This window comes from Lepus europaeus, chromosome 18 (assembly GCF_033115175.1).
Source record: "Lepus europaeus isolate LE1 chromosome 18, mLepTim1.pri, whole genome shotgun sequence".
Lineage (NCBI taxonomy): Eukaryota > Metazoa > Chordata > Mammalia > Lagomorpha > Leporidae > Lepus > Lepus europaeus.
In genome coordinates this window covers 67,865,313-67,883,836 of record NC_084844.1, presented here as the reverse complement: position 1 = coordinate 67,883,836, position 18,524 = coordinate 67,865,313, and the positions used below count along the sequence as shown (strand labels likewise).

The 18,524-nt window shown below is 45.1% G+C and overlaps 1 pseudogene; it reads right to left on the bottom strand.

Annotated features, from left to right (window-relative positions):
• Nucleotides 1–4,560, bottom strand: part of LOC133746950 (protein-L-isoaspartate O-methyltransferase domain-containing protein 1-like) — a 48,800-nt pseudogene extending 44,240 nt beyond the window's left edge.
• Between the last annotated feature and the right edge of the window lie 13,964 nt (nucleotides 4,561–18,524).

Sequence of the window (18,524 nt, the reverse complement as noted above, 5' to 3'; positions counted from 1 at the left end):
TTCCCTGGCACCAAGGAACCTTGACGCCCATCCCCTCCCTGGCACCCGGGACTCCGACCCCTTCCTTGCACCCAGCCCCCTCCCTGGCACTCAGGAACACTGGGCCCAGATCCTTCCCTGGCACCAGGGACCCCGAAACCTGGCCCCTCCCTGGCTCCCAGGACCCCCAACTCCTTCCCTGGCACCCAGAATCCCTGCCGCCTGGCCCCCTCCCTGTCTTCCAGAAATCCTGCTGCCCAGCCCCTTCCGTGGCACCCAGGACCCATGAGGCTTGGCCGCCTCCCTGGCACCCGGGACCACCAACCCCCTCCCTGGCACCCATGACCTCGAAGTCTGGCCTCCACCCTGGCTCCCATGATCCCTGAATCTGGCCCCCTTCCTGGCACCCCAGACCCACAACACCCAGCCCATTCCCTGAGGCCCAACCCATTCCCTGGTACCCAGGACCCACACCATCTAGCCCCTTACTGGACACCCAGGACTCCCGAAGCCTGGCCCCTCACTGTCACTGGGCACCCCAGATTACTGGCACCGGGGACCCGTGACGCCCAGCCCCTTCACTGGCACCCAGGACCCTTGGTGCCTGGCTCTCCCTGGCACCTGTGGCTCCCAACGCCGGGCATTCCATGTCACTTGGGATCCCCGACTTCTGGCCCGCTCCCAGGCACCCGGGATCCATGACACCCAGCCCCTTCCCTGCTGTGATGCCATTCCCTGGTACCCGGGACCCCCATTGTCTGGGCCTCTCCCTGTCTCTAGGGATCCCAGAAGCCCAGGCCCCTCCTGGGCATCCAGGACACCTGATGTCCAGCCCCTCCCTTTCTTTTTTTTTTTTTTTGACAGGCAGAGTGGACAGTGAGAGAGAGAGAGACAGAGAGAAAAGCCAGCCCTTCCCTTTCACATGGGATCCCTGACGCCTGGCCTCCTCCCTTGCACCCTGGACCCAATGCCCAATCCCTTCCCTGGCACCAAAAACCCTTGATGCCCTGCCCCTCCCTCGCACCTGGGACCCCTGATACCTGAATTCTCCCTGGCACCCAGGACACCCGACCCCCTCCCTGGCACCCATGAACCCAGATGCTGAGACCCTTGCTGTACTCGAAACCCCAGATGCCCGGCCTCTTCCCTGGCACCCTGGACCCCTGATGCCCAGCCTATTCCCTGGTACCCGGGACCCAAATCGCCTGGCTCCCATCTGGGCCCAGGGATCCCTTACATCTGGACCCCTCCTTGAAACCCTTGACCTCTGAAGCCCGGCCATCCCTGGTACCTGGACCCCTGATGCCCGAACCCTCCCTGGCACCTGGGAACCCCCAACCCCCTCCCTGGCACCCGTGAACCATTATGCCTGGCCCTTTGCTGTCTCTAAGGACCCCAGAAGCCCAGACCCCTCCCTGGCACCCGGAACATCAACTCCCAGCCTTTTCTGGTACCCGGGACCCATGACCCCTTCCCTGACACATGGTACCCCCGATGCCCGGCCCCTCCCTCGCACCTGTGACCCCTGACGCCCAGCCCCTTCCTTGTCACCTGGTACCCTGATGCCAGGCCCTTTTCCTGGTACCCAGGACTCCCAATCCCGGCCCCTCATTGTCACTGGGGACCCCAGATGCCAGGCCCCCTTACTGGCACCAGGGACCTGTGATGCCTGGCCCCTTCCCTGGCACCCAGGACCCTTGACGCCTGGCCCTCACTGGCACCTGTGACTCCTGGTGCCTGGCCCTTCATGTCACTTGGTACCCCCGACTTCCAGCTCCCTCCCAGGCACCCGGGATCCCTGACGCCCAGCCCTTCCCTGGTACCTGGCCCTCTCCCTGTCTCTGGGGACCCCAGATGCCCAGCCTCCTCCCTGTTACCCAGGACACCTGACCCCCTCCCTGTTACCCGGGATGCCCAACCCCTTCCCTGGCATCCATGACCCCAGACGCCCGACCCCTTCCCCAGTGCCCAGCATCTCCCTGGAACCCAAGAATCTGAGGCCAGTCCTCTTCCTGGCAACCAGGACCCTCGACACCAGGCCCCTCCCTGGCACCTGGGACCCTCGACGCCCAGCCCCTACCTGGCACCCGGGACCCCTGATGCTTGGCCCCTCCCTAGAAGTCGGGACCCCTGATGCCCAAACTCTCCCTGTCACCCGAGACCCCCCCGACCTCCTCCCTGGCACCCGTGATCCCTGACACCCGGCCTCTTCTCTGGCACCCTGGACCCCCAATGCCCAGCCCCTTCCCTGGTACTCAGGACCCATATCGCCCAGCTCCCTTCTGGGCCCAGGGATCCCTGATGCCTGGACCCCTCCTTGAAACCCGTGACCCCCAACGCCTGGCCATCCCTGGCACCAAGACCCAATTCCCGACCCCTCCCTGGCACCTGTGGCCCCAACACCAGGCTCATCCCTGTCTCTCAGGACCCCAGACACCAAGCCGCTTCCCTGGCAACCGAGATGACTGACTTCTTCCCTGTCACCAGGACCCCTGACGCTCGGCCCCTCTCTGCCACTTGACCTCAATACCAACAACCTCCCTGGCACCCGTGACTCCTGACTCCCGGCCACTCCCTGTCACTTGGGACCCCAGACACTCAGCCCCCTCCCTGACACTCAGAAGCCCAGGTCTCTCCTGGGCACCTGGGACCCACATTGCCCAGCCTCCTCCCTGTCATTCGGAACCCCTGGGACCCCAACCTCTGGGGACACTTGAGCAGTTTCCTGATCTGCAGTGAATCAAGCATCCCACCACCACAGGGGCCCTGGGTGGTGGCCTCCCCTCCATCCCCTTGACAGCTGGGAGCCACAGCCTGGGGGCCTCGGCCTCTGTCCTGGGGACAACCTTGGCAGGTGGTGAACCCTGCACATGGAGGGTGTGGGCTCTGAAGTGAGGCCGCTCCCCCTGCTCACAGCAATGACACCAGGAACTTCAGGGTGGCCAATGTGGCTCTGGCAGCTGGGGAGTGGCCCTGTCCAGCAGGACACAGCCTAGCATGGACTCTGACGCCCCTGAGTTCACTCCTAGCTCTGCCAATAGCGAGGTGCCATGGAGGCTGAGGACACAGGTCTCATTGAGTGTGTCTGCATGCCTGCCTTGTGGCTGTGGGCTTAGTGCCATCTGATATGGCGGCCCTGGAACTGAAGCTCGGCTCAGGGAGATTCACACATTGTGCAAGCCCCAGGGTGACAAGTGGTGGTGCTGGGAGGAAGCCAGCCCTGGAGAGGGTGCCAGGGATGCACAGGCGGCAAGGGTGCCATGGAGAGAGCTGCCGGCCATGACCATGTGTGGAGCATGCTCCTAGGGCTTCTGTGTGTACACAGCACCAGAGCTCCCTGATCCCTCCCCAGGTACCAGCACCGCCCAGACCCCCCTCTTGAAGGTTCCACTGCCTCTGGATGTGGCCAGGCTGAGCAAGTCCCTCTCAGAGCAGAATCCTCTGCTGCTCCTTGCACAGTCCTGCAGCTGCTGGCTGCAGGCCAGACCGGGGTCAGCTCGTCCCTGGGCCTGGATGACAGACTGGTATGTGGCATGAAGAAATGGGGAGGTTCTGGAGCTTGCTGGGAGCTGTCTCTCTCTCTTTCTCTCAGCAGCTCAGCTCTGCTGAAGGCCTTGAGCTCCAAGCCCCACTAGGCCAGGCCCAGGCCAGTGGGCTGCCTTTGCAGGGCTGTCCCATAAACTAAGGCACTAAGGCGTGCACTTCAGTGCACTTCTGGGACCACAGAACAGAGCCTGTAGAAGATACCAGTCTGCCTGCCTGTCATCTAGCTGCAATTATGCATCTGTCATTATCTGTCATCTGTGATCACCATCTATCACCTATTTTCTATCATCTATCATCTGTATCTATGATTATGTATCTGTCATTATCTACCATCTGTGATCTCCATCTATGATTATCATCTGTGATCATCATCTATCTGTTATCTATTATCTATTAATCATCTACGACCAAATCTATTATCTATGATTATTCATCTATCATCATCACTCATCTATGATCACCATCTGTCATCTATGATCGTCACCATCTATTGTCTATCTACTTGTCATCCATCTATAATTTTTTATTATTATTATTTTTTTTTTGACAGGCAGAGTGGACAGTGAGAGAGAGACAGGGAGAAAGGTCTTCCTTTTGCCGTTGGTTCACCCTCCAATGGCCGCCGCGGTAGCGCGCTGCGGCCGGCGCACCGCGCTGTTCCGATGGCAGGAGCCAGGTGCTTCTCCTGGTCTCCCATGGGGTGCAGGGCCCAAGCACTTGGGCCATCCTCCACTGCACTCCCGGGCCACAGCAGAGAGCTGGCCTGGAAGAGGGGCAACCGGGACAGGATCGGTGCCCCGACCGGGACTAGAACCCGGTGTGCCGGCGCCGCAAGGCGGAGGATTAGCCTGTTGATCCACGGCGCCGGCCTCATCCATCTATAATTATCTATCATCTATGACCACCATCTATTGTCTGTCTAGCTATTATCTATTAATCATCTATGAGCATCTATCCATCATCTGTGATCATCTATCTACCTGTCATCTATCTATGATTATCTATCATCTATATCACTTACCTATCTAGGATCATCATCCATCATCTATCTGTTCCCATCTCTATCATTTATCTATATATGTATCTTTCTATCATCACCAGCATCATCATCTATCAAAATCTATGAATAATTCCTGAAATTCCTTGGGTAGATTTTTATGGTGGATTTGCCTGGAGCATGGTGGTGCTGATGCACACTGTGTGGATTGCTGACAGCACTTGGAAGTCAGTGAGGGCAGAGGGAACCTTCCTAACTGGCTGTGTGTGTTATGAAAGGAGAAAACTTTTAAGGAACTGGCTCACACAACTGGATGGCTGGCAGGTCCTCCACCTGCAGGACACTCAGCTGAGAACTGATGGGCAGAGTCTCCAGGTCACCATCTCAGCTCAGAACCACCTGCTCCTCAGGGTGCCTGAGACTTTGCTCTTTAACCTTCTACAGATTGGGCGAGGACCCCTGCGACCCAGAGGGGCAGCTGCGACACAGAGTTCACAGGCTGTACCCACCAATTACATCTGAAAATGCCCAATAGCAATCTCAGGCCTATAAAAAACTGGGCACCCTGGTGCAAAGTCAGCCATCACGCCACGTGAGTGCTGGGGCTGGCAATGGGGCGTAGAGGGTTAAGACACTGGCATCCAACATGAGCGCTGGTTTGAATCCCAGCTTCTCCATTTTCTTTAAAGATTTTTGTGTATTTGAAAGTCAGAGTTACAGAGCAGGAGGGAGAGACAGTGATGAGACATTTTCCATCCACTGGTTCACTCCCCAAATGGCTGCAATGGCCAGTGATGAGCCAGGCTGAAGCCAGGAGCCAGGAGCTTCATTCAGGTCACCTGGGTATGTGGCAAGGGCCCAAGTACCTGGGCCATCTCCCACTGCTTTTTCCCAGGAGCATTTGCAGGGAGCTGGATTGGAAGTTGAGCAGCTGGCACACAAACTGGAGCACATATGGAATGTCCATGAACCAGGTGGTGGCTTTACCAGCTATACCACAACACCGGCCCCTTCTTCACTTCTGATCCAACTCCTCACTAATGGCTGGGGAAAGCACTGGATCATGACCCCAGTACTTAGGTCCCTGTACCATGTGGGAGACCCGGATGGAGTTTCTGGCTCTTGGCTTTGGCTTGGCTCAGTCACAGCAGTTTTAGCCATTTCATGGGATGAAAGATTCTTTCTCTCTCTCTCTCCCTCCCTCCCTCCCTCTCTCTTTCTGTCACTCTCCCTTTCAAATAAATAAATAAATCTTTAAAAAATTAAAAACCCTGGCTGGCGCCGTGGCTTAACAGGCTAATCCTCCACCTTGTGGTGCCAGCACACCGGGTTCTAGTCCCGGTTGGGGCGCCGGATTCTATCCCAGTTACCCCTCTTCCAGGCCAGCTCTCTGCTATGGCCCGGGAAGGCAGTGGAGGATGGCCCAAGTGCTTGGGCCCTGCACCCGCAAGGGAGACCAGGAGAAGCACCTGGCTCCTGGTTTTGGATCAGCACGATGCGCCGGCCGCAGCGGCCATTAGAGGGTGAACCAATGGCAAAAAGGAAGACTTTTCTCTCTGTCTCTCTCTCTCACTATCAACTCTGCCTGTCAAAAAAAATTAAAAACCCTTGTGAATATTTTTAGAATAGTCCCTGGCTAATACCAGGGCACACCTGATAATTTTAGCAATTATTATTTTTCACCAAGTGATTGCTTAGCATCCACTGAATTGTTTAATAGGATAATAAATTTGCAAAGTGTCACAAGGAATTGCTGGCCTTGGGAGCCTCACAGTTCAGGTCATCACAGCCTCCCTGGAATAGCAGAATTTTTTCTGGGTTAGAAACTCATTAAGGTCCCCCATAGTATTAATTTCTGGGATCCTATTACTTAATCAGGACTTTAAGTTAAAAAAAATGTATTATTTTATAATAAAGAAAGACCTAGAAACCTGTAAGATTCTTGTGGTATTTGGGGATTTCCACTCAAGAGTGCTTTTCTGCACATGGACTTCAATTTCAGATGGCCTGGCTACGGGGCCATGGGTTCCACATGGTCCCTGTGCACCTACTTCGTGTCTAGGTGGATTAGAAACTGGAAACCTGCTGACACAGCCTATTCTTGGTGTGGCACTATAAGCAGGGAAGACGGGCACACCGAGTGTAAAACAGTCTTATGAAATCCTTCAGTAGCAAAGGAGAGAGGGAGAGAGGCGGGGGGGGGGGGCGGTCTGGGGAGCTGAGAAATTGGCCGCAAAGAGTGTCGTGATTCCAGGGCAATTGTGACATGGCTGGAGGTGAGCAGGTGTGAGGAATCGAGGCAAAATAAGTAGAGCCATTCCTGACACTGTTAACACATGCCACTTGTTATAATCATCACTATTAATACTACTGTTACACACACCATACTCACCAGCAACCACACATGGATCAAATGTTAAAGTGAGAAATACCAGTACCAAGTGACTGACACTAAGGACACCTACTTCCACAGAACGTGAAATCACAAAGCCAAAATGTAACGTGAAGTTTTGATTATGCAATATCATCATCGTTAGCAGAAGCACGCATCTCAGTAACAGCTTTCATCACAGTTATTCTCACTGGGGTCATTGAACACCTATGCTTTAACAGCCTCTCAATCAATCCTAACATTTTCATGTTTTGGATATCAGGAGTACATGAACCCTGGGAATGAAGGGTTTCTCTCACGGTTCTGACAAGGCTGCAGCAGCAAACTGGCCCTGCCCTGAAGAAAATGTCAACCTGGGGAGGAAGCAAAAAAGTGGAGAGATGGGAAAGTGTGCAGCTTGCAGGGGCTCAGGCCCCAGAGAGGAAGGATGCAAAGGTGGGGGGAGGGAGAGGAAGGAAACACACACACACAGAGGGAGAGAGAGGAAGGACACAGAGGAGGCTGACACTGTGCCCCTCCCCATGTGAGCCTGGCTGTGTGGTCACACAGTGCTGGCCATCTTGGGACGAGAAGGAGGGCCTGAGTGATGCCTGGGCTGTAGATGTGAAAGCTGTCTCCTAACACTAGAGACCCAGCAGAGGTCCCCTGGCCATAAAAGGTTCAAACCCCAGCCTTGCATGAGGACTTAGCCTGATGGCATTGAGCTGCATTCGGGAGGATGGAGAGAGAGATCTGGGGAAACTGAGATGTTTACAAATCCCCTGAAGTGTTCACTTGTGTGACTGAGACCTGATGCCCTGACCAGCAGGTGTCTGATGAAATGCACACAAGAGAAGAACCAGGCAACAGGATCTGACGGACAGGTGCCCATGTGCCGGATGATCAGACGGACAGGCGCCCATGTGCCGGAGGATCAGACGGACAGGCACCCATGTGCCGGAGGATCAGACGGAAGACGCCCATGTGCCGGAGGATCAGACGGACAGGTGCCCATGTGCTGGAAGAGATGGACAGGTGCCCATATGCTGGAGGATCTGATGGACAGGTGTCCATGTGTTGGAGGAGATGGAAAGGAGTCCATGTGCTGGAGGATCAGATGGACAGGTGCCCATGTGCTGGAGGATCTGACGGACAGGTGCCCATGTGCTGGAGGATCAGACAGACAGGTGCCCATGTGCTGGAGGATCTGACAGACAGGTGCCCATGTGCTGGAGGATCAGACGGACAGGTGCCCATATGCTGAAGGATCTGATGGACAGGTGCCTATGTGCTGGAGGATCTGATGGACAGGCGCCCACGTGCTGGAGGATCAGATGGACAGGTGCCCATGTGCTGGAGGATCAGACGGACAGGTGCCCATATGCTGAAGGATCTGATGGACAGGTGCCCATGTGCTGGAGGATCAGATCGACAGGTGCCCATGTGCTGGAGTAGACAGACAGGTGTCCACGTGCTGGAGGATCAGATGGACAGGTGCCCACATGCTGGAGGATCAGATGGACAGGTGCCCATGTGCTGGAGGTGTCAGATGCAGGTTTGAAATAACAAAAACATGGAAGATAGGTGATGAGGCAGAAAAATTCACAACAGAATTACAATATTTAAAAAAACAATTACAAATTACAGCCTTGTAAAAATAGAATAGCTGAAATTAAGAACTTGAGAGACAGGGTTTGCTAATAGAAAAAACATAGTAGAACTAATGAACAGAATCATAGACCATTAGAAAATATCCAATATTGAGAATGGAAAGAAAGACAAAAAGTAGAGAAGAGAGCACAAGAAATATTTGGGGGCCGGTCCCATGGCACACTAGGTTAATCCTCCACCTGTGGCACCAGCATCCCATATGGGCACTGGTTCTAATCCCAGTTGCTCCTCTTCCAGTCCATCTCTCTGCTGTGGCCTGGGAAAGCAGTGGAAGATGGCCCAAGTGTTTGGGCCCCTGCACCCACGTGGGAGACCCAGAAGAAGCTCCTGGCTTATAGCTTCGGATTGGCACAGCTTGGGCCATTGCAGACACTTGGGGAGTGAACCAATGGAAGGAAGACCTTTCTCTCTGTCTCTCCCTCTCACTGTCTCTAACTCTACCTCTCAAATAAATAAATAAAATCTTTTAGAAAAAGAAATATCGGAAGGAGGAGGAAAATCATATCTATCTGTAGACCCATTCAGACAGAGGACAGAAAGAGAATTGATACGTGAAGAAGTCACAGCCAGAAATGTTCAGAATTGATGGGAAATATGAACCCCCAAGTTCACGAAGCACTGTGTAAGCCACACAGAGGATGGTGCACACGGATATGCACATGGCACTCTAAGCCACACAGAGGATGATGCACATGGATATGCACACAGCACTTGGTACACGATGCTTTAGCCACTGAGGTCAAAACTGCAGAATACTTCAGGTGTGCAGAGTGTGGAAGTGAGAAACTTTGAGACTATTAAACCAGCCCCAGGGAGACCGGCAGCCCCCAGGAACACTGACAGCCCCCAGAAAGACTGACAGTTCCCAGGAATTCTGACAGCCCCCAGGGAGACTAACATCCCCCAGGGAGACTGACAGCCCCCAGGGAGACTGACAGACCCCAGGGAGACTAACAGTCCCCAGGAACACTGACAGCCCCCAGGAACTCTGACAGCCCCCAGGGAAACTGACAGCCCCCAGGAACACCTACAGTCTCCAGGAACACATCCCCAAGAACACTGACAGCTCCTAGAAACACTGACAGCCCCCAGAAAGACTGACAGCCCCCAGGAATATTGACAGTCCCTAGGAACACTGACAGCCCCAGGGACACTGACAACCCCCAGGGACACCAAAAGCTCCCAGGAACACTGACAGCCCCCAGGGACACCAAAAGCCCCCAGGAACACTGACAGCCCTCAGGGAGACTGAAATCTAGGTTTTCGATGGACAAAGTATGTCTGAGGACACTGGGTTATCTTTAAGGTGACAAAGAGAGTTAAAGGCTTCCTAGTTTTACACACGCTGCAGAAAAAGGACACGAGTGTGCAGGCGTACTGGAATCGCCTCTCACCCAGTAAAGCCGACAGATCCCAAGGTCAGCCAACCCAGAGCAATGAGTAGATTTGTGCAAGAAGACAAAAACTAAGGAGAGGACAAAGAAAGGTATGCACACACGTTTAAACAAGTATTAACTATGCAATTCATTAACATTGCTGCCATCTTGTAGGAATGTTTGCATGTGTGTGTGTGTGTACACACATGTCAGAATATTCATGGGAAAATGGAATTAACAGATGAGGAGTTTTGGGGTGAGTGTTGTGGTGCAGTGAATTTGGCTGCTGCATCCCTCATTAGAGTGCCTGGTTCAAGGCCTGGCCTCTCCACTCACCCAGTCCAGCATCTGGCTAATACATCTGGGAGACAGCAAGTAATGCCCACGTACTGAGGTCACCCACCTGGGAGACCTGGAGGGAGTTCCTGGGTCCTGGCCACAGTCCTGGCAGTTTTGGACATTTGGGGAGTAAATCAGTGATAAAAGGTTTCTGTCTCTCCTCTTCCTTATCACTCTATCCTTCAAACAAGTAAATCTTAATTTTTAAAAAAGACATAAGGATATTTTTGGCTGAAGTCCTGGCAGTTTTGGACATTTGGGGAGTAAATCAGTGATAAAAAGTTTCTGTCTCTCCTCTTCCTTATCACTCTATCCTTCAAACAAGTAAATCTTAATTTTTAAAAAAGACATAAGGATATTTTTGGCTGAAGTCCTCTGAAACACATGCATAGATTTTTCACAACATGCATTTCCAATACTAGCTAATTGAAGACAACAACACATAAGAAAGATCCTTTGCTCAGACCAAGTGAGATTTATCTTTTCTGCAGGGATGGTTCAAATTTGCAAATCAATAGTTGTGATACATCACATTAATGGATTAAAGAATAAAAACCATATGACCAACTCAACAGATTTAGAAAAAGCATTTGATAAAATACAACTTCATGATGAAAACCTTAAGCAAATTAGGTATAGAAGGAACACTACTCTACACAATCAAGGCAATATATGACAAATTCACAGCCATCCTCATACTGAATGGGGAGAAGCTGGAAACATTTCCATTAAGATTTAGAACCAGACAAGATGCCCACTTTCACCAACGCTATTCAGTATAATTCTGGAAGTGTTAGACATAGACATTAAGCAAGAACAAGTAATCAAAGGGATACAAATTGGAAAAGAGTAAGTCAAATTATTCCTGTTTGTAGATGATACATTTCTATACATAGGAAACAAAGACTTTTCTGAGAGACTATGGAAACTCATAACAGAGTTTGGTGAATTTGAAGGATATAAAATTAACACAGAAAAATCAAGAGCTTTTGAATATAGAGACAAAACCATAGCTAAGAACCTGTAAGATCAGCTCCATTCACAATAGCTACATAAAACTTAAACACACTAGGATAAATTTAAACAAGGAAGTAAAATACCTATATGAGAAAAATTATGAAACATTAAAGACACATAAAATTGGAAAAACCTTCCATATTCATGGATTCAAAAAATTTATGTGATCAAAATGTAAATACTACTGAAAGCAATTTACAGATTCAATGTGATCCCAATCAAAATACCATTCTTCTCAGATCTAGAAAAATATGCTAAAACTCATATGTAAGCACAAGACCACCAAATAGCTAAAGAAATTTTAAACAACACAAACTCAGAGGCATCAAAATACCAGACTTCAAGACATACTACAGTTATAATAAAAATATCATGGTACTGGCACAAAAATAGACATGTAGACCAACAGAATAGAATAGAATCCCCAAAAGTCAATCCACACATCTACAACCAACTAGTCTTTGTCAAAGGATCTAAAATCAATCCCTGAAGAAAGAACTGTCTCTTCAACAAATAGTGCTGGGAAAATTGGATCTCCATGTATGGAAGTATGAAACAAGACTCCTACCTTAAAACTTAAAACAAAAAGCAACTCAAAGTGTATTGAAGATAGAAATCTATGACTTGAAGCTATCAAATTACTAGAGAAGAACATTCAGGAAATTCTGCAAGACAGTAGCATATCCAAAAATTTATTGGAAAAGACCAAAGAAGCACAGGAAATAGAAGCATAAATAGACAAATAGAATTTCATAAATTTAATAAGCATCTACACAGCAGAGGAAACACTTAACAAAGTGAATAGACAACTGACAGAATGGGAGACAATATTTGCAAACTATACAACTGATAAAGCATTAAGATCTAGAACCTATAAAGAGCTCAAGAAATTCAACAACAACAAAATAATTCAGTTAAGAAATGAGTAAAGGACTTTAACAGGCATTTTTTAAGAGGAAACTCAAATGGCTAACAGATACATGAAAAACCGCTCAGGATCACCAGTGATCAGGGAAATGGAAATTAAATCCACACTAAGGTTCCACCTCAACCCAGTTAGAATGGCTCTCACACAGAAATAAAAGAACAATAAATGCTGATGAGGATGGGGGAAAATGGTTCCCTAATCCACTGTTGGTGGGAATGTAAATTAGTATAGCCATTGTGGAAGACAGTATGGAGATACATCGAAAAGCTGTAAATAGATCTACTGTATGATCCTGCCATTCCATTTCCAGGAATTTTCCCAAATGAAATGAAATCAGCATGTTAAATTGCTTTCTGGACCCCCATGTTTACTGCAACTCAATTCATAATAGCTAAGATTTGGAATCAACCTAGATGTCCACCATTGAATGACTGGATAAAGAATATATGTTATATAGACACTATGGGATACTACTCAGCTGTAAAGAAGAGTGAAATCCTGTCTTTCTCAAGCAAATGGATGTAACTGGAAACCATTATATTTAGTGGAATAAGCCATTCATAAAAAGAGAAATACCATGTTTTCCCTGATTTGTGGTAACTAATACAAAAACATAATGTATAATTATTTGCATTGCAATTGGTATAAATATATTCCTGAGCATAAACTCAGAGGAAATGGCTTAAAAGATAAATTAACTTAATTATTATTTTTGTAACCACAAAGGAAATATTTAGTTATTACATTATCATGGGTTCTGTTTTATTGAAAGAAATTATGAAGGACGAGCTGGCAAAAATGCATACAGGTTTATAGCCTTTGTGTATATTCTGACTAAACTGGGGTCCTTTTTCTTGTTAAACTCCCCATCTAGTGTAGCATAAAGCCAATTTACTGTAATGTAATCACAAAATGTAATGTTATCACAAAAACTAAAAAGAAAGACATTGAATTTGTCAAAACTTAAGTAAAAATGACATAGAAAAAAGAAAAGGCTGATAATAGAAATTCATATTTCAAATTGAGTATATTTTACAGTAAGAAATTACATAATATTTAATAGACAGCTGCATAATATACATTTCATATTTCTAATGTCTTAAGTCTGATTTAAACTGAGATGAAATAGTGATTTTACTTTTTATATGTAGTACCTGAAAGTGATTCAGGAATGTTTCAGCATACACTGATGACTAATGTGATGCATAACATTGACAAAATAAAGACTAAATCCATATGATTGTCACAATGGATAAAGAGAAAGCATTTGATAAAATACAATAGCATTTCATTATAAAATAATAAGAAATGGGTACAGAAGGAACATACCTCGGCACAATAAAGGAAGTATGACAAGCCCACTGCTAATATCATGTAGAATGGGGAAACATTGCTACTATTTTGACTAAGATCTGGAACCAGACAAGGATCTCCACTGACACCTCTTTAATTCAATATAGTTCTTGAAGTTTTATTTTGAAATAAGGCAAGGCAAGGAAAAGAAACTAAAATGATACAAATTGGAAAGCTGGAAATAAAAATATTACAGCAGATGATATGATTCTTTACACTGGGAAACAAAAAGTCGCTCATAATAGACTATTAGAATTTACAAACTTATTCAGCAATTTTAGGATACAAAATCAACACACAAAACTTGATATCATTGATACATACCAACAATTATCTGGCTGAGAAAGGACTTAGAGAACCATGCCATTCAGAAAAGCTACCAAATGTTAAATAATGGGATAACTCTAACAGAAGATGTGAATGATCTCTACAATGAAAATCATAAAATATTAATAAAATAAACAGAAGATACAAAAAAAGAAAACAATTTTCCATGGTTCAACTATTGGAGAAATTAATATTATTCTAAGTGTTCATACTATCCCCCAAATTTACAGATTCATTGTAATCCCCATCAAAATTATTTTCAGGGCATTCCTCACAGAAAAAATCCTAAATTCAATATAGAGATATAAAGACATCAAAAGGCCAAAGAAATCATAAACAATAAAAATAAAGCTAGAAGTACCACAACACCAGATTTCAAGACACAGGGCTATTATAATCAAAACAGTATGGCACTTGCATAAACATTTAACTCGATGCCGAACAGAAACACCAGAAATAACTCTTTGCATTTATTTATTTATTTTGTTGACAGGCAGAGTGGACAGTGAGAGAGAGAGACAGAGAGAAAGGTCTTTCTTTACCATTGGTTCACCCTCCAATGGCCGCTGCGGCTGGCACAACGCACTGATCCGAAGGCAGGAGCCAGGTGTTTCTCCTGGTCTCCCATGGGGTGCAGGGCCCAAGCACTTGGGCCACCCTCCACTGCCTTCCCGGGCCACAGCAGAGAGCTGGACAGGAAGAGAAGCAACCAGGACAGAATCCGGCACCCCGACCAGGACTAGAACCAGGGGTGCTGGTGCCACAGGCGGAGGATTAGCCTAGTGAGCAATGGCGCCGGCCAGTCTTCTCATTTATAATCAATCTTTGACAAACATGCTAGAAATCTCCTTGAAAAGGTATTGGGAACCTTGGATTTCTGCATGCAGAAGATTGAAACAAGACCTCTACTTTATACAAAAACTCGACTCACAATGAATGAAGGATATAACCTTAACATCTGAAACTATCACACTACTGGAAGAAAGCATAGAGGAAATGCTGTAGAGGATTACTCTAGGCAAAAAAAATTTGTATAATATCCCAGAAGCACAAGCAATATAGCAAAAAATAGAGAAATGAGATTATATCAATCTTAATGTGTTTCTGCACAGCAAAGGAAACAAAGCAAAAGGAAAATTGACAGAATGGAAGAAAATACTTGCAAATTATGTATCTGATAAAATATTAATATCCAGAATACATAAAGAGCCCACAAAATCAATAACAATATAATCTAGCAAAGAAATGGGCAAAGGATAGCAATGGATATTTTTTAAAGAAAGAAACACAAATTACCAACAGAAACATAAAAATGCTTAGTATCACTAGCCATTAGGGAAATGAAAACGAAAACCACAATGAGATTTCATCTCACCCAAGCCAGAATGGCTATGATGCCAAAATCAAAATATAAAAAATGCTGAAAAGGCTGTAGAGAAAAGGGTACCCTATTACAACATGGTGGGAATGCAAATTATCATAACTATTGTGAAAAACCTCAATAAACTCAAGGTGCATTTCTTTTATGATCCAATTGTCCAAATCAGGGAAATATAACAAAATTACATTGAAATCAGCATATTTAAAATTAAATATAATGAAATCAGCATATCAAAGAGTCATTCCCATGTTTATTGCAGCCAAATCCACAACAGAAAGTTATGGAATCAGTCAAGATCGCCATAAACTGAAAGTCAGGTAAAGCAAATATTATATATACATGGCATAGTATGACCCAGCCTCAAAAAATGAATGAACTCCTGACATTTGCCACAAAAGAGACATACTCATGCTAAGTGAACAGACAGACCCAGACACAACTATATCACATATCTCCTGTTATTTGTGGAAGTTTATATCAACAGAGTATAATAATTACATGGATATATATTTGTATATAGTTATAAATACTGCTTTTCTGAATTATACCATGTATATGAGAATATGCCACTTTCCCCATGTTATGATCACTGCCATGAATCCATTTTGTAATACTAATATATTTGTTTTCAAAGAAATAAATACAAAATACATTATTATGAGCTGCAGGCACCTCTTTGTGCTGTGGAACATTAAAATTTATTTATTCTGTTTTGGTACTCTTTCTCCAACCTTTCTCTATCCTGCCCCCCAAATCCTTAGTCTCTACTAATCATTATTCCAACTTCAGCTCTACATTTGATAAACTTCCACATGACAGGGATAAAATGTAATATTCAACTTTCTATGTCTGGATGATTTCATCTAACATAATAACCTCCAGTTAAATCCATTTTTCATGGCTAATGTTAGGAACTTATTCTTTTTATAGCCAATTTTTTTATTTTATATATTGCATTTTCTTCATCTATTCATGCATCAATAGACACCTATGTTGATTTCATACCTTGCTATTTAGAATAGTGTTGGACACAGGAGCTCTCTTTCATGGGTTCATTTAAATTTCATTCACACTTATGATTAGATGTTGGATAGTTCTCTAAAATGGTCATATTCAATTTCATTCTAATAATTTATAAGGACCCCTTTTTTTCCACATCTTCATCAGCATTTTTTGGTCTGAGAATATCACTCTAACTGGAATATTAATTTGCATACTTGATTCATGAGGGTATAAGAACCTAAACAGACCAATAAGCAAGATGGAGATTGAGTAAGTAATAAAGGACACATGCAATCGCCCAAAATTGATTCCTGAAGCCATGGGAAACCTAAGCAGAGCAATAATCAAGATGGAGATTGAATCAATGATAAAGACTCTCCTAACAAATAAAAGCACAGAACTGGATGGTTTCACTGCTGAATCCCACCAAACTTTTAAAGAGGAACTAGTTCCAATTCCCAAACTATTCAAAACATTGAAAAGGAGGGAACCATCCAAAACTGTTTCTGTGAGGCCAGTATTAACTAAATTCCAAATTAAAAAAAGATACAAAAGAGAAAAAGAACTATAGACCAATATTCCTGATGATCATTGATACAAAAATCATCAACAAAATACTAGCTAACCAACAACACATATGAAGTGGGATTTATCAACATACAGAAAATAATAAATATGACAGATCACATTAACAAATAAAAGCAAACCATAAGATTATCTCAAAAGATGCAGAAGAACAACTTGATAAAATACAACATCCTCTCATGAAAAAAACCTTCATGCCTTAACATATTCAATGCAATAGATGACAGACTCACAGGCAGCCTCATACTGAATGAGCAAGCATTTCTTCTAAGACCAAGAACCAGGCAAGGATGTCCACTCACCATTGATAGTCAATACTGTTCTGAAAATTTTATTCAGAGCCATTTTGACAAGGAAAATAAACCAAAGTAATACCAACCAGAAAGGAGAAAGTCCAATTATCCCTGTTTGCAAATGACACAATCCTATATCTAGTGAAATCAAAAGAGTCCCACCAAGAGACTACTAGAACTCATAAGAGAGTCTGATACAGTCACAAAATATAAAATCAACACATAAAAACCAATAGCCTTTGTATATACAGTGCATGTCTGAAAAAGAACTTGTAAGAACAGTGCCATTCACAATAGTTACAAAAAAAAACTTTGAAATAAATTTAACCAAGATGTGAAAGATTTTACAATGAAAATTATAAAACATTTAAGAGAGAAACAGAAGAAGACACAAAAATGGAAGACTCTTGCATGTTCATGGATTGAAAGAATTAATATCATCAAAATGTCAATTCTACCCAAAGCAATTTACAGATTCACTGCAATCCCAATCAAAATGCCAGATCTAGAAAAATCAATGCTAAAATGCTGTGGAAACAAAAGAGTCCCTGAATAGCTAAAGTAATCTTGAACAACTCAAACAAAACTATAGGCATCACAATATCAGATTTCTAGACTTAGTACACAAGGTCACTGTAATCAAAACAGCCTGGTACCAGCACTAAAATAGACATATAGACCAATGGAACAGAATAGAAACCCCAGAAACTAACTCACATCTATCATAAATTAATATTTTACAAATGAGCTAAAATCAATCCTTGGAGAAAGGACAAATGATGCTTTAACAAATGTTGTTGGGAAAATTAGTTTTACACATACAGAAGTATGAAATAATATAGGTACCTTACACCTTATACAAAAATCAAAACAAAATGGATCAAAGATCTAAATCTATGACTGAATGCCATCAAATGACTAAAGGAAAACATCAGAGAAACTCTGCAAGTAATCGGCATAGCCAAAGACTTCTTGGAAAAAACCCAGGAAGCAAAGCAATAAAAGGAAAAAAATTAGGCAAATGCAATTACACTAAGCTAAGATGCTTCTGTACTACAAAGGACCCTTAACAAAGTGAAGAAGCAGCCAATAAAATGAGAAAATGATCTGTAAATTATGCAATAAAGGATTAATATCCATAATTTATTAAGAGCTCAAGAAACTCAACAACAACAAAACAAAAAAATCCAATGAAGAAAGGTCAAAGGGCATGAGTAGACATTTTTCATAAGATGAAATTCAAAATGAAAAATAAATATTCAAAATGAAAAAATGCTCAGGGCCACTAGACATCAGGGAAATGCAAATATAAACTACACTGAGAGGCCTGTGCTGTGGGCGGTATATGAAGCCACCACC